At 41.4% G+C, this 17572-nt stretch overlaps 1 protein-coding gene across 3 annotated transcripts in view; it reads left to right on the top strand.

Annotated features, from left to right (window-relative positions):
• Nucleotides 1-17572, top strand: part of LOC130356691 (rho GTPase-activating protein 7-like) — a 219331-nt gene that overhangs the window by 22057 nt on the left and 179702 nt on the right. For 2 of the 3 annotated variants that reach the window (XM_056558551.1, XM_056558577.1), the window contains exon 1: nt 8199-8397. The exons of the other annotated variant lie outside the window; for it this stretch is intronic. The gene's annotated coding sequence lies outside the window, so the exon portion shown is untranslated. Of the gene's footprint in view, nt 1-8198; nt 8398-17572 lie in introns of those variants that run through there. 3 annotated transcript variants of the gene reach the window in all.

Here is a 17572-nt window from a genome sequence, read left to right as displayed (position 1 = left end):
CATACCGGTGGACCGGTTCTAAGTTGCTACTGGTATTCACCAGAGCCTGCCGCAAAGAGGGATGGTCTTGCTGCGGCAGTAGCAACCAGGTCGTCTCCACTGGTAACGGCTCAACCTCGCTGACTGCTGAGAGTGGCGTGGGACAGGAGGACTAGACAGAGGCGAGGTCAGACGTAGCAGAAGGTCAAGGCAGGCGGCAAGGTTCGTAGTCAGGGGTAACGGCAGAAGGTCTGGTAACACTGGTAAGGCAATCACAGAAACGCTTTCACTAGGCACAAGGCAACAAGATCCGGCAATGCAGGGAAGGGGAAGTGAGGTAATATAGGCCTGGAGCAGGTGAGCTAATTACACTGATTGGGTCAGGCACCAATTAGCGGTGCACTGGCCCTTTAAATCTTAGAGAGCTGGCGCACGCGCGCCAGGACGTGACAGCCGGGGACCGGGACAAGTAAGTAGATTGGGATGCGATCCTCGAGCGGGCATGTCCCGCTATGCGGATCACATCCCCGCCGGCAGAGTCAGTGCAGCGCTACCGGTCAGCGGGTCTGACGGGGCGCTGCAGAGAGGAGAACGCCGCGAGCGCTCCGGGGAGGAGCAGGGACCCGGAGCGCTCGGCGTAACAGGTGTGGGGTGGCATTTCTTTGGGGGTGCCGCACATCCCTCCATGTGCTTGCCAGCGGTAGCCTGACTGCCATTAGGTACAGAGATGAGATCCTCAGACCCCTTGTGAGACCATATGCTGGTGCGGTTGGTCCTGGGTTCCTCCTAATGCAAGACAATGCTAGACTTCATGTGGCTGCAGTGTGTCAGCAGTTCCTTCAAGAGGAAGGCATTGATGCTATGGACTGGCCCGCCCGTTCCCCAGACCTGAATACGATTGAGCACATCTGGGACATCATGTCTCGCTCCATCCACCAATGCCACGTTGCACCAGAGACTGTCCAGGAGTTGGCGGATGCTTTAGTCCAGGTCTGGGAGGACATCCCTCAGGAGACCATCTGCTACCTCATCAGGAACATGCCCAGGCATTGTAGGGAGGTCATACAGGCACGTGGAGGCCACACACACTACTGAGCCTCATTTTGACTTGTTTTAAGAACATTACATCAAAGTTGGATCAGCCTGTAGTGTGGTTTTCCACTTTGATTTTGAGTGTGACTCCATATGCAGACCTCCATGGGTTGATAAATTTGATTTCCATTGATAATTTTTGTGTGATTTTGTTGTCAACACATTCAACTATGTAAAAACGAGAGTATTTCATACGATTACTTCATTCATTCAGATCTAGGGTGTGTTATCTTAGTGTTCCCTTTATTTTTTTGAGCAGTGTATAAAACAGTAGGCAGCAGCACTCTCTGGGGGTGGAGTTCAACTCAAGTTACTAAATTGCAGGTGCAAGCAAAGAGAAAATAGTATACAAACTAAAATAGTTTGCAGCAGCACTCTTTTGTAGTGAATTCATGCCTTATTATTAAAGTGTACCTGTCGTCAACAAAAACTTTTTACATAATGTAGATAATACCATTATATTCATAGTTGTAATTAGAGATGGGCAAATTTTTTCAAAAATTTGGTTCTATCCGAATATATTTGCGGCAAAACACTATTAAAAACTGCTATTTCCGGGCTGCAGAGAGCCTCAAAAGTATGCTGGGGTAGTGAAATAATACTGCTATTAAGTATGATATGCAGATTATAGGCATCGCTATTACAATCACTGCCACAGAGCAACACAATGACAAAGTATAGATGCACTATGGTTGCTTGCAGTCATTGAATGGGGAGTGCTTCCTGTGATGATCTCAATTGGCAGACTATGAAACATCTTCTAAACTCCCCCTGCCTGCCTTCCTGCCTGCAGTGATGTGGGCTTGAGGTCAATGGATTTTCCCTGTGCTAATCTGTATTGTCAGTAATGCTGATTAGTGACCACACAGTGTCTGCTCTCTCTCTAGTCAAAACGAATGCAGGCTTTTGGTGAATGGATTCGCCGCTGTAAAGATCTGTATTGTCAGTATCGTTGATCAGTGTGCACACAGTCCCTGCTCTCGGAAATGCCTGTGTTCAGCAATGGCTGCCGAATATATAGGGCTGTGACATCACAGGTCTGGCTGGCTGCTGATAGGCTGCATGCCACCATGTGATTCAGGGTGATTCCCCCCTACCCTCCTTCCCAGACTTCCTTGCCCCATGCTCTCACACGTGTAGCCACCATTTTTGCCCCCCGACCCGCACAAAATGTAGTGAGTGAAGCGATTCATTACCACTGTGGTGTCCCGGCACCGTATTTCATACTGTGCCTTGGTGGGGGTCCCCAAAGTCAGAGTCCCTAGAACTGTCTGGGTCCGCTTCCCTAGTTAGCCCCTAGTCCCCCCTTAGTAAGTTAATATTTATAACAATTATCATTGTAAATATGTATATTGCATTACTCACTTGTTTGGCGTCGCAGGACCTTGGGTTATGTGATCCGTTACTCAGAACTCTATGGTATGTTGAAGGACCTTAGGTGGTTCTTGTGTCACGTGTTCACCCACAATGCCGTGTAACGGTGAGTGACAGTTGTTATGGACCAATCCAAAACGGCTCAGCCCCTGCCCATATAAGGGAGCTGCGGCCATTATTCTCTCTCTTGGGTTGCTGTCACTGAACCAGGTAGGACCTCCGCAACTTTCAAGTACGTTTACTAGGCCAAAGCCTTGCGGCCACAGCCTATACCACACCTGTTGTACATCTACAATTCCCCGCAACTCTCCGCAAGATCACTGGACCTAACTGCACCCCTAAATCCAGCGGATCTATGCTACGGAATCTTCTAAAAGCTAAATTGAGCTTATCTGATCCCAACCAACTGTCAATCGCTGCTCAACTAGAAATAGACTCTGTTATCTGGACTGTTATTGATATTGCCTGCTACAGAAAATCTTCAGTAAACGTTCTTGCAAGTTTTCAGTTAAACAGTGGTTGTGGACAATCCATTTATTACGCACTCACCTATCGCTCTTGGGAAGGGTGGCGATAGGCCCAGCACCATTACATTATTTAACCCTCACCCTGGCGTCACGAGTGACAAGGGTTAACAGCGCCCTTTATTATTCAGAACAGCAACACCCCAACTTCCCTACAACCCCCGAGGCGTATCACACTACAAAATCTAATTTTTCATGAAATTCGGAACGATTTCGACTTCGTCAGCTTTAATTCTCCCATCTCTATTTGTAATATTAGAAGATAACGCGAGTGGCACTGCACTGCTCTCACTGGTGGACTCGATGTGGTATAGGTGGATGAATGTGAATGAGGGTGGTGGTGCTCTGGTCAAAACTGAGACACAGTTGATATAATGGAATGAAGACAAAAGATCAGACCGGCAGACTCACCACGATACTCTTCTTCTTTATTTGCGTCAGCAATGCATAGACAAATACTCACAAACCTGAGGGGTCAGGACGTGCAGTGGGGGGGACAAACTGGCTAGTTTGTCCCCCCACTGCACGTCCTGACCCCCCAAGTTTGTGAGTATTTGTCTATGCATTGCTGACGCAAATAAAGAAGAAGAGTATCGTGGTGAGTCTGCCGGTCTGATCTTTTGTCTTCATTCCATTCTATTTGTAATATACATTGGTTAAAAAAGGTGTATATTTTTTTCCCTGCAGCTATGTGTGTGTCTCTATGAGGAGTCCATGTAAATGTACGTCTTGCAGTGAATTTTGTCTCTAGTGAGCGCAGGAGCTGTGTCTTTTAGTGAGCTCCTACAGCTCAAGGAAATAACAAGTTTTAATTTGCTTTATTTAGCTACACTGGATTGCTTTTCTTAGCGGTATGCTTAAGATAATGTGCTTACATTGCCAGCAAGAAATGTATTTATCTGCTTTTAAATTACTCTAAGTTTTGATGTTGCATTTTAGTTTCATTAAAAAAACAATCTGTATAGATGAAAACATAAATAAATAACTCCAAACTGTATATTGTGCTCAAAGATCCTGTAAACAATTCACTGAACGTTCACTAAACAAATGAAAAACAATAGATAGTATAGTACATATCTTTCCAGAGGTTAGGACGACTTCAGCTTTTATCACCAAATAATTATGGAACATGGAGGAATTTATGAGCCTTATATTTATTGGCATGTTGGTTGACATATTATTTCCAAATTCACAGATCACTTAAAGCTTTTATATGACGCAATTTGATTTGACTGTAAAAAGCAGACGCTAGTCCCTGTAGGGTAGGGACAGGGATAACAAGGTTTAGTGCGATGGATTTTTATAACATTGAACACACACAAACAAAAAATAACAATCACAAAGACCGCGACCACACACATTATTCCATTTCAAACAATTAGTCATATCATTACAGCTCCCTTTGTATCTGTGCCCACCCACCCACTGACTAGTTTTCCATATGACTAAGTTGTCTTTCCTGAAGTTATTGCTAAATCTCTATAAATGTTTATACACATAGGCATCTAATTCCTGTATTAACCAATAGATAAAGAGTTAGAACAACAAATGGAATTGCTTTACAGATCTTGTAAAAATGTTAATTCAATTTAAGAGGTGTCTGATAGGCATTGGTGATATCTGTCAAATGAGAAATCCAGATATCCATTGTGATTTTCATTATAAACAGAACCTTGCATGAATCTCCAAATCCCCTGATTACTTTCATATTGCCGAAGAATTATATAGTTACTATTGTTTCAACAAATTTAGTGTAAGATGCATCTCTAGGGGGACTAGGGGGATGAAGCCCTGAATCTTACACCCATAGCCCTGGGTCTGACTGGCCACCATGCAGACTAATAGTGATGGGTCATTCATGATGAAGTTAAATCCAAGAGTTAGCTCTTATATGACAGGAGCCAGCTCACACAACAGAATGAACCAGCTATTCTGCGTTTGCACCATGCAGTTTATCCCCAATGGCGGTCACACATATTTGGGGTACAAGAAATATTGGAAGGGTCAGCACTCGTGGAAAGCAGCAAACTTGGAAAGAAAAGAAATCCCGGCATTCACTGGAATCTTCTGCCAAACGTAATGTGTTTTTTTTACACGGTACAATTGACAAAAAGACACGGTTCGGCCAAAGCCTTACTCAGACTGACATACAAAACAATGAGTGCATCACAGTTGTCATGGATACCTGTTTGTTTACAAACAATACACATGTCTTATTAGATTAGAACAATTGATCACATATAATCAAAAGAATATATCACATGTTAGTAAAAATAAATAAGTAAATAAATATACTGCTCTGATAAATCTTGCATGTTTCTGTTTTGATTCCTCCCCTTCATTGAAGAATCTATAAACAATGGAAAAAAATACAAAGGTTAAATACAAATTCTATTTTTCACAACAAGAGAGCTCATAGTCCCTATTTAGTCCCTTTGGTTCCAGGGTAGACAGTCGGTGGATCCAATAGGCCTCCTTTTGTTGCAATAGGGATTTGATATCACCTGCCCTCCTAGGGCATTGAACATGGTCTATTACCTGGCATTGTAATTGTAAAATATTATGACCAGCTTTATCAAAGTGATATGGGATGGGGTACAAGAGGTTCTTACATCTGATAGTTGATTTATGTCTGTTTATGTGGTCTCCTACAGGCTGGGTGGTTACCACAACGTATGAGAGACCACATGGACATTTGATAGTGTAGATCACATTCTTGGAGTCACAAGTGCTGAAATGTTTGGGTTTAATGGCTTCTCCAGTGTGTGGATGCAATAAACTATCGATCTTGATTACATTGCTATACTGTGTGCAATGTAAGCACGGATAGGTACCCTTACGTTGGCTTCTCAAGACTGTTTGCTTTAATTCAGCTTTTGGTGATCCCACATCTGCCCGGACAAGCTTTTCCATCAGATAGGGAGATCTCTTATTGCAGATTAGTGGGGGACCCACAAATTCTTGAATTTTAGGGTATGACCCTTTTAACACCTGCCAGTGTTTCCAAATTATTGAATCTATTTTGTAGACCAGAGGTTGGAATTGTCGCACAAAAGGTATTCTGGGTTGTTTATTGGATTCTCTGTCTCTACTTGGGGGGGGGGGGGGGGGTTTCTAGCTTCCTCCAGAGCGCATTCTGGATAATCCCTTTGGCGGACTTTTTCATCCAGCTCCCCCAACCTAAGTTCTCTTATTTCAGGATCTGAGACTATCCGATAAACCCATTCTCTTTGTGCCTTTGGTATGGATTTTTAACTGACATTGGGTGTGAACTAGTGTAGTGCAACAGGCTGTTACGGTCTGTCTCTTTGCGGAATAAATCTGTTTTGAGACCCCCCCTTACCATCCTTTTGCACCAATGTATCCAGGAAACTCACCTGGTTCTGGTCACTCATCAATGTGGATTTAAGTTCTGGTCTAACTCTGTTTAGGTGTTCCATGAATTGTAGGAGCTGCAATGTGGCCCCTCCCATACGCAAAAAACATCATCTATAAACCTTCTTTAGGTTCGTATGTGATGCTGGAAAAGGTGATGAGAATATATGTGGACTTCCTCAAAGTGAGCCATATAGGCATTTGCATATGGGGGGGGCACATTCTCTCCCATTGCCGATCCCTGCCTCTGTAAGTAAAAGGCATCTGTTAGGATTCGGCAGGCTGGATGTGGATCCTCTGTGTCAGCGAGGGATTTGCGTGGACCGTGTCGGTGGACCGGTTCTAGGTTGCTACTGGTATTCACCAGAGCCCTCCGCAAAGCGGGATGGTCTTGCTGCGGCGGTAGCAACCAGGTCGTATCCACCGGCAATGGCTCAACCTCGCTGACTGCTGAGAAGGCGTGGCACAGAAGGACTAGGCAGAGGCAAGGTCAGACGTAGCAGAAGGTAGGGGCAGGCGGCAAGGTTCGTAGTCAATAGCGATAGCAAGAGGTCAGGAACACTGGTAAGGCAAACACTATAAACGCTTTCTCTGGCACAAGGCAACAAGATCCGGCAAGGAAGTGAAGGGGAAGTGAGGTTAAATAGACAGGGAGCAGGTGGAGGCTAATTAGACTGATTGGGCCAGGCACCAATCATTGGTGCACTGGCCCTTTAAATCTTAGAGAGCTGGCGTGCGTGCACCCTAAGGAGCGGAGCCGCGCGCGCCAGGACGAGACAGCCGGGGACCGGGACAGGAGAGTGACTTGGGATGCGATTCGCGAGCAGGCGCGTACCGCTATGCTAATCGCATCCCCGCCGGCAGAGTCAGTGCAGCGCTCCTGGTCAGCGGGTCTGACCGGGGCGCTGCAGAGAGAGGAATGCCGCGAGCGCTCCGGGGAGGAGCAGGGACCCGGATCGCTCGGCGTAACAGCATCCTCAGATAGGAAATAATTCTCCTCTAGTACTACATGTAGTTAGCCTAGAAAGAACTCTTTCTGTGCCATGGTGTATTCACTGGAGTTCAATAGCCAACTTGAGGCTTCAATACCCCTCTCGTGCACGTCAATAGATATGAGCCAAGTATTCTCTGTAATGTTATTAACCCCTGACAATACTTGTAGAAAATCAGAGGTGTCTAAGAGAAATGCATTTGTGGTTTTTGTGAGGGGGGTCAATGCTTTCTCTAATATAATACTCAAAGGGGACGGGACAGAATCCACTGAGGCCACATATTTGAGATCGCTGTCTTGTTTTGGAAAATACTGGGTATAATTGCTCAAGAGCCATAACATGTAGGAGGAAGGGGATAAAGTAAGCAAAAAAAAAAAAAATCTGTAGAAGAGCAGGAATTTTAAAATCACCAAAGCTCTGGTAATCAGCCAATAAGTGCCAAATATGGAGTTATAGCTCCGCCCACAGGTACCTTCAAACCTGCAGGAATCCTGACAGCTGTTATTTCTGTCCACTGTATCTGCTCCTTGTTTTTCACACATTTTCTTCATAGCTGGGTCATGGTCATGGTCAGCATTTCATAGCTATATCTTGAGAGCAGAGACTAAAGTGTGCACTGGCAGGGACTGTCGGGTAGGAGGCTGGGTGTAGTTGGATGTTGTCAAGAGCTTGGTTAGGGGTGTGTCTGAGAGTGTAGTTAGGGGCATGGCTGGATCTATGTGCTCTAGCCCTGGGTCTTTTGGAGACCTCGCAAAGCTCCTGCTTAGACAAAATCTATAGTGCAAGTAAATGTAGGAAACTTATCAGAAAATAATGCTTTTTTTCCTTCTTATTATGAAGTGCCCCCTCCCCCTGCTGTTGTTTACAAGACAGACCTGCAGCTCAATGTGAGATCATGTTACAAGCTACCAATACATGTCTATGAAGAGGGGGAGGGGTGGAGAGGCAGATAGGAGGAGTGGATGGAGAGACTGAAAGTTGCAGAGAGACAGCAAAGAGGCTAAGAGACTACACAGAAGCTACTGTAAGTAATTGATCTTAGCCCAGAGCTTGATTCCCAGGTTAGACTCTTTATTAGTGCTTTCCATGCTCTATAATGAATTCCATGTTGCTTGTGCTGCTTCTGTAGCCGTGAGCAGTGAATGAGAGCCTTCATAGAAGATGGGCTTAAATGGGCAATATCATTAAAACTAGGTTTTGCTATTGCACTTCTTGTGGTAAATAAAAAAAATCTTTCTATTGTACTTTGTTTAAAAAAATGAAGTTTTCTATGTTTTATTTGTATTTTAAAATAGCTGCCACTAGGTGTCTACCTGTCCAGATCACTTGTCCCCCTATCTCTTGCACAGGAAATGCAGACTGGAGTGCTGAGGGTGTGTGTGCAGCCTTAGCCAATCATAGCTCATCTTACACATTAGACTGCTGAGCAGAACCTTCCGTGATGCAGCAAGCAGTGACTTACCGGCTCACGTTCTGCTCAGCACGTGAACGCTATGTGAGTGGCGTCTCTGCACAGCATGTTCGAGTCCACTGTTCGAGAGGGGCAATAACTGATGGCCATCTCCATGTGTATGTGGACTCCTTGCTCAAATTCCTTTGCAGGCTGAAAAATGTCTTTCTTTGCAGGACTATACCCCAAATATTTGTATATTTTGTAGTTCTTGTGTTACAATATTATAAGACTGCTGTGAATTGGGCTATAATCCTGTGTTGCTTTATTTATGGTGATATGATTGACATTGGCTCCTTGCCATCCTGATGACGTTAGTCACCACAGATTGACAGAAAAGCGTAGAAGGCGTGGATCGAATCTTGTACTGGTCCTTTACTGGGCTATTAACAATAATACAACACTATGGCAAATCCTGAGTTGTGACAAACTTAGGTGCATATGTTAAGCCTGCTTGTATGCATAGAGCAGTTATGCTCTCTTTTTATAGGGTGATTGGCTCACATTTGGGTGTTTTTTAATTAAGACACTTTAATGAAAGTTATGTTTTAGGCACTATCCATTTAGTATATACCTGTTTTTCTGAAATATTTAATATAAACTATTTAGAAAATTGCTTAATCTTTAATTTTGAAAACAAGACAAAACAACATATTAAAGAAAGCAGAATATACGGAGCTCAGTTTTGCCCAAAAGGCAATATAGGTTCGCAGAGTGTAAGGAGATGAGTGAAAAAAAATTCTTAATCCTTCTAGTACTTACTAGCGGCTGTATACTACAGAGGAAATTATTTTCTTTTAGGATTTATTTTCTGTCACGACCACAGTGCTCTCTGCTGACACCTCTGTCCATTTTAGGAACTGTCCAGAGCAGCATGTTTGCTATGGGGATTTTCTCCTGCTCTGGACAGTTCTTGACATGGACAGAGGTGTCCGCAGAGATCACTATGGTCGTGACAGAAAACAATTCTCAAAACCAAAATAAAATAATTTCCTCTGTAGTATATAGCCACTAATAAGTACTGGAAGGATTAAGATTTTTTAATATAAGTTATTTACAAATCTGTTTAACTTTCTGGCTTCAGTTGATAAAAAAAAAAAGTACCTAAGTACCCCTTTAAATCTAATGTTGCAGCACAGTGTATTTTCTCTAATACTGGAGAGACAGTATATTATCACTAATGTTGGGGGCACAGTGTAGTATTTGTACTGCAAAGATACACTTTGTTATATCTTATATGGGGGACACAGTGTATTATAATTAATGCAGACAAATCCATGCTCACATGTAATAACTGTACTGTGAGACTTACCCTTAAAATAGGATCAGGAGCCACAATAGCCCTGATTTACTAACGTGATCCCGACTATTTTTATCGGGTTATGCTCCACAATTTGTGTTGCACATCCTCTGCCACACTTTGTGCGACCCATTTTACTGGTTAAAACCGGAAGGTTTTCCAATTACTTGGAGTATTTTTTTAATCCGACTAAAGGGGCGTGGTTTGCATAATTAGGGGCGTGTTCCCAACATTTTCTTGAAAACCTGACAGTTGTATTTAAAAACCCAACAGAAAAATAGTGAAATACTGAACTTGAAAACCCGAATGACTTGATTTGGTTTTTTGAAAATCCTGCAATTTTGTCTCCTCAGTAGCTTTTTATATAACATTTTTCATTTTTTATTAGTTTTTTTGGAATTTCTCTTTTTTTTTTAATCTTAGCTTTCATTTTTTTTTTACTTTTTGTTTGTTAACCCATTAATGACCATGAATGTAAAGTTACGTCCTGGTGCAGAGTTACTTTGCTCTATTTATTTGCTTTCTGCTTTATTTTTACTGTGCGACACTTTTTTTTCTCCACGCGACAGAATTTTATATCATGCTTCAGAATTTTTCCGATGTGCAAAACATTGACAAAATATGAGTGCTGTCCAGTTCCTGACATGGACAGAGGTGTCAGCAGAGAGCACTGTGGTCAGACAGAAATTAACTATTAAACTTTCTCTGTAGCATACAGCAACTGATAAGTACTGGAAGGATTAAGATTTTTAAATAGAAGTAATTTATAAATCTGTTTAACTTTCTTGATTAAAAAAAATGTTTTCCACCGGAGTACCCCTTTAAAACTTCCTTGGATCAGTATCGAACCCACCGATCCAAAATGGAATAAGAACTTTGCCATTTCCCACATTAGAGGGATACGTTTATTATATTATCACTCGCGCAGATACCAGATTAGGCGTAGTAATTATCGAATCAATCCAGATTCCATTCCTTCTGCCATTTCTTCTGCTTACATCTGAGCAGCGTGCCTGGATATAATCAATTCCAGATGACGATCCAAGTTTTCTGCCTCGACCGGAGTAGTCAGAAGGAAGTCATTCTACCGAGACAGGAAAAAAATAATGGTTGACAGTTCTACAAAGCCTGGAGACAGAGAGGTTATCCTGGAAACCTAGTGCACCTATTAGATGGCTGGGAAGATGGCAGCACAATTCCTATGGGACCAATATGAAGACCTCGGCCAGACTTAGTTTGTTTCGACAGTTGTACAACTTAATGTGAGAGGTAAATGTCAATATGTTACATGTCTTTTCCTATCATTTATATAACTGTGTCTACATCAGTGGGATGTGTAGCAGAGCTAAGTTTGTTCATGCGGCAGAGCTGAATTTTTCATTTGGTGTTGAATAAGAATGCTGACAAATTTCCTAAATTAACTCAGTGATGTATCATGGTTATCGTAAATGACAGATTCAGCTCTGCTAGATTTGCATGTTTGTTATGTATTTGACACTGACATATAAGGTATGTATTTATCTAGATAGATAGATAGATAGATAGATAGATAGAAAGAAACGGATGTTAGATAGAAATGGATGATAGATAAATAATAGATATGAGATAGATGGATATATAGAGAGATATAGATGGATAGATAGATAGAAACGGATGATAGATAGAAATGGATGATAAATAGAAATGAATGATAGCTAGATAGATAGAAACGGATGATAGATAGATAGATAGATAGATAGCTAGATAGAGGAAATAAACAGATATGTATAGGAGATAGATAGATAGGTAGATAGATAGATAGAAATGTATAGATAGATAGATAGATAGATAGACAGACAGATAGAAACGGATGATAGAAATGGATGATAAATAGGAAGGGATGATAGACAGATAGATAGAAATGGATGATAGATAGAAACGGATGATAGATAGAAATGGATGATAGATAGATAGAGGAAATAAACAGATACGTATGGAAGATAGATAGATAGATAGATAGATGGAAATGTATGGATAGATAAACTGACAGACAGACAGACAGATAGATAGATAGATAGATAGATAGATAGATAGATATGTTTAGATAGACAGATAGATACTAGATAGATATATAGATAGATAGATAGATAGATAGATACTGTAGATAGATAGACAGACAGACAGACAGACAGATAGATAGATAAATAGATAGACAGACAGACAGACAGACAGATAGATAGATAGATAGATAGATAGATAGATAGATAGATAGGCAGATAGATAGATAGATAGATAGATATGTATAGGCAGATAAATAGATACTAGATAGACAGACAGACAGACAGACAGACAGACAGACAGATAGATAGATAGATAGATAGATATGGATAGATAGATGGATAGACAGACAGACAGAGATATACAGATATATAGATAGATAGATAGATAGATAGATAGATATGAGATAGATAGATAGACAGACAGTATTTGGACAATATAAATAACATTCTCATTACACATAGGTCATTGTGTTACATATCTGTGAAATAAAGCAGTATACATTAGTCTGTAAAGAGACTGGGAAGTATTTTTTCCCCTGTTGAAGCTGTGTCAGACTCGTAGGCGTAAGCACCACAGTCTCCTAAATCAAACCTCTGGACTCAGCAGTGAAGATTTTTTTCCTCTCTGTACTTTTTTACAGATTACATTTTTACTTTTTCCATCTTACTCCGTCCTTTTTAGCGCATGCATATTTCTTTAAGGCAGGAAATGCTTGTAATCCAGGCCTGCTTCTTAAGGGGCCCTTTTACAAAACACCTTTCGGAAGACAGAAGGTATTGAGGGAAAAAACTGTCAGGGTTTTGCTTTTTTTTTTAGAGGATTTCATGTTCATGCTCCAGCTATAAAGGCAGCTTATGGCATCCGGAGGAATCTGCTTGCAACATAACAAAGATTTTGTGACAACATTATGTCCATATCCATTGCTGGTCATCATATGGTAAATGCATAGGTAAGACTGCCGTCTACATCTTATGGCAGGATTTCCTAACAGTGTGCCTCCAGCTGTTGCAAAACTACAACTCCCAGCATGCCCGGACAGCCGAAGGCTGTCCGGGCATGCTGGGAGTTGTAGTTTTGCAACAGCTGGAGGCACGCTGGATGAGAAACACTGTCTTACAGGAAAGCTCTTCTGAATGTGTACAGCTCCAGAAAGTCTGTAACTAGCATACAAGTAACATGAAAGCTGTTTAGTATAATCTCTTGTATTATCATGTATGGAAAGAATAATAACCACATAAAGTTAGGTATGTATGATACTCTCTGAAAGATGAGTTGTAGTTTTGCAACAGCTGGAGGCACGCTGGTAATATGGTATAATCATGCAATTTTTTATAGTAATAAACAAAGAAAATTACAAATGTAGAATACAAACAACAATCTAGAAGCATAAGAAAAGGAAAGACGGGTTCAGGCCATAAGAGCTTACAATCTAATGTGAGTGAGTTAGGTAATAACTATAATGTGTAGCAATGTATGTTATGTGTTTATATCCGTTGAATAGATGTGAGATAAACTTGGGTACCGCTACAACTTCAACACATTTTTGTTTTAAAAGTTTCAAATAATTGTAAACCTCCAGAAAATCTAGATCCTTATACCTAGACAGGAATTTAAAGGGGTACTCCGGAGGGAAATAAATGTTTTAAAATCAACTGGTGCCAGAAAGTTGAACAGATTTGTAAATTATTTCTATTTAAAGATCTTAAAGGGGTACTCCGGTGGAAAACTTTTTTTTTTTTTTTTTTTTTAAATAAAGTGGTGCCAGAAAGTTAAACAGATTTGTGAATTACTTCTATTTAAAATTCTTAATCCTTCCAGTACTTATTAGCGGTTGTATGCTACAGAGGAAATTCTATTTTTTTTAGATTTATTTTCTGTCATGACCACAGTGCTCTCTGCTGACACCTCTGTCCATTTTAGGAACTGTCCAGAGCAGGAGGGGTTTGCTATTGGGATTTTCTCCTATTCTGAACAGTTCATGACATGGAGAGAGAGGTGTCAGCTGAGAGCATTGTGGTCGTGACAGAAAAGAAATCCATAAAGAAAACGATTTCCTCTGTATTATACAGCTGCTAATAAGTACTGGAAGGATTAATATTTTTTTTAATAGAACTAATTTACAAATCGCCACAGAAGCAAAAGAAAGAGGGAGAGCACTCAAGGAGCAATATCACCTTTATATAAACAACAGAGCGATCCTCGGTGACCTATGTCAATGTCTCCTGCGGGGTACACAGGGCTCAAGTCCTGCAGGAACTCGTGGGAACTGAGTTCCTGCACTTTCCTACACCAGGAACACTGTTCCCATTAGCAGAAGTCCTATAGGACCAGCCCATGAGGGGAAATCTTGGGTGAGTTCCCATACTTTTTTTCACAGGACTTGACCCCTGGGGGTGCATATACGAAAGTGTAAAGTATCCAATATAGGCTAAAAAAAGGGGGCACGTACGTGCACTCACCGCAAAGCAGAGATAGTCGGGTCTGGAGGTCCGGTGACGGGATGCCGGGTCACAGCAGAGGCGCTGGTATGTTGCGCTTGGAGGCTACGCTGGCAGTTACGCACTTAAGTGCGTGCTTCTTCCGGCCTCACAGAAGAAGCAGCACGCACTTACATGAGTTACGTAGAAGAAGCACGCACCTACGTGCATAACTGCCGGCATAGCCTTCGAGTGCCACATACCAGCGCCTATGCCGTGACCTGGCATCCCGTCATCGGACCTCCAGACCCGACCGTCTCTGCTTTGAGGTCAGTGTATGTATGTGCCCCCTTTTATTGTCTAATTTACAAATCTGTTTAACTTTCTGGCACCAGTTGATTAAAAAAAAAAAAAAAGGTTTTCCACCGGAGTATCCCTTTAATCCTTCCAGTCTTTATCAGCTGCTGAATAGTACAGAGGAAGTTGTACAGTTCATTCGAGTCTGACCACAGTGCTCTCTGCTGCCACCTCTGTCCATGTCAGGAACTGTCCGAAGAAGGAGCAAATCCCCAAAGAGAACCTGCTCTGAACAGTTCCTGACATAAACAGAGATGGCAGCAGAGAGCACTGTGTTCAGACTGGAAAGAACTACACAGCTTCCTCTGTAGTATACAGCAGCTGATAACTACTGGAAGGATTAAGATTTTTATAAATCTTTTTAACTATTAGGCACCAGTTTATTTGAAAAGATGTTTTGTCCTCCAGAGTACCTCTTTAATAGTATTATTCATCATTGTTACTTTTTTTTTTTATTAATGCTATCGATATATCCACATTTTTATTTGCTATTCGATATACTGTGACTAGACTGAGTATGTATTGTTTACTACATCCTCTATAAAGGGTGCCTACATGTTCCATTGTGATGCCAACCAACTATATTTCCTACATCAGTTCCTACCCCTGCAGATGTTTATACTGTACTATTCCTATTTCAGGTATAGATTTCAAAGGTATTGAAATGTATTTTCTAGTTTAGAAAAGTAGCCTATGATGAAATCCTGGGTTAATAGAGTGTTATTATCTGTTTGTCATAGTGGAGCTAAAAGAGCATCTTACACTTTGGAAGTCCTAGCAAAGCCTATTAGTTTCCATGGAACTATATGAAATGCTCCATTTCTGCTAGAGTTGTGCTACAAGAAGTTTGAACATGAACGTCCAGCATGCAGGCTTGAGCTAGGATAAGAATAAAAAATGAATTATACTCACTTGCCCTGATCCCCTGGCACATCCATCCCAACGGTCCTCAGTCTCATCTTAGCAACGCCTTCTGCTTTCTTATCAATACTAAGGAGGCACACACTGGTCAAGGCAGGCAACAGATATGGCCATCGATTGGCTGAGTAAGCGTATCCTCTATTTCAAAATCTGGATGGACATGGTGGGGATTGGGGGAAGATGAATATCATTTTATTTTTCTAATTTTGATCCCAGCCTGTGTCTGTACACTTTCGTTTCGTAGTGCTGAACAACCCCTTTAAGTAATTTTAATGTGAATTACCTAAACCTAGCTAAACAAGCAACATGACCTAAAACCAAGATCAAAAGTACTTGTACATTATGGGGGGTATTTATCAATTTCAGTTTCTTTTTACCCTTTTTTTTTCACTTTGGTTTTTGTGGACATGCACCAAATTTATCATTTGGTGCAGGTTGTTAGTAATTTTGGCTAAAATGTTGAAATCAGTTGTTCACAGCGCCTTTTACACAAAACTTACCGCCACAGAGGACGCGTATTTTACCCTGTAGAGCAGCCATTTCGGAGTCCCTCCTGCAGTATATCAGCAAGCGACATGAGTTATTTTCTTTTGTGGGGTTTATAGCCACCATGTTAAATGGATTTTATTATCAACTTGGGTAGTTTTTCTTTTTTTGTTTTGTTACTTTAGTGCAGTGGTCTTCAACCTGTGGACCTCCAGATGTTGCAAAACTACAATTCCCAGCATGCCCGGACAGCCGTTGGCTGTCCGGGCATGCTGGGAGTTGTAGTTTTGCAACATCTGGGGGTCCGCAGGTTGGAGACCACTGCTTTAGTGCTTACCTTTCCTGAACCTGTGCGGCCATGTCCAAGGGTGAAGGTTCCTCAGAGACAACTATGTCACATGATAGTATTGAGCAGTCCTGGAGGCGTCGCTGCTTTCACAAAAAAAATTGTTTTAATGTATTTTGACGCCTTTACATTTTCTGACATTGCGAAGTGTGTTTTCCATGTGCAAAATTTCTTGGCGGGGATTTGTGCCAAAAACAAACCGGGATTTGCGCCAAAATTGTTCCAAAGATTGATTGGCGCAAATGATGAATTACTGACTAAAGATAAAATCACACACAGGACTGTGTGATTTTGAGAAAGTTGTAAACATGATAGTGGAGAAGATGCACCAAACTTTGGTGCAAAAAGACACTGCGCCAAAGCATTGCGCCAAAGTTACGTGAAAAAAAAACACATAAATCCTTTGATAAATACCCCCCTATGAATCTATGATCTGTACCAGTTGTTGTGGTTTGCGGCTTTGGGGTAGATTTAGATTTGGCTCAAAAGGTTTTACAGTAATTGCTTAGTCAAATATCTGCAGGCCATGCGTCTGAGGTAAGCAATATGGCTGCTCGAAACCATGTGACCAGTGTAGACTCAAAATGGCCGACCAAACCTTGTGGTCAGTGAATACAATATATTCACAAAGCCCAGGTACATTAGACGCTTAACTAAGCAGTGTTACTGGAGCCCAAATGCATTAATAAACACCCCATAGGCCAACCTCTTTATTAGGAATTTTGGAACAGTTATATCCTAATATCCAATGCACAAGTTGACACTACACACCCAAATACAGGCAGAGATAAAAATGTTTAATAAACAATCAATTAAACACATTCTAACTAAGAAAAATGAAACATGCAATGCTAAGATAGTTAGACCCTTAAAGTTTCAGTGTAAATAAACATATATTCAACAATTATCCCCTTAAGGA

This window comes from Hyla sarda, chromosome 1 (assembly GCF_029499605.1).
Source record: "Hyla sarda isolate aHylSar1 chromosome 1, aHylSar1.hap1, whole genome shotgun sequence".
Taxonomy (NCBI): domain Eukaryota; kingdom Metazoa; phylum Chordata; class Amphibia; order Anura; family Hylidae; genus Hyla; species Hyla sarda.
Note: the sequence above shows the minus strand (reverse complement) of the source record. Positions and strands in the feature narration are given on the sequence as shown.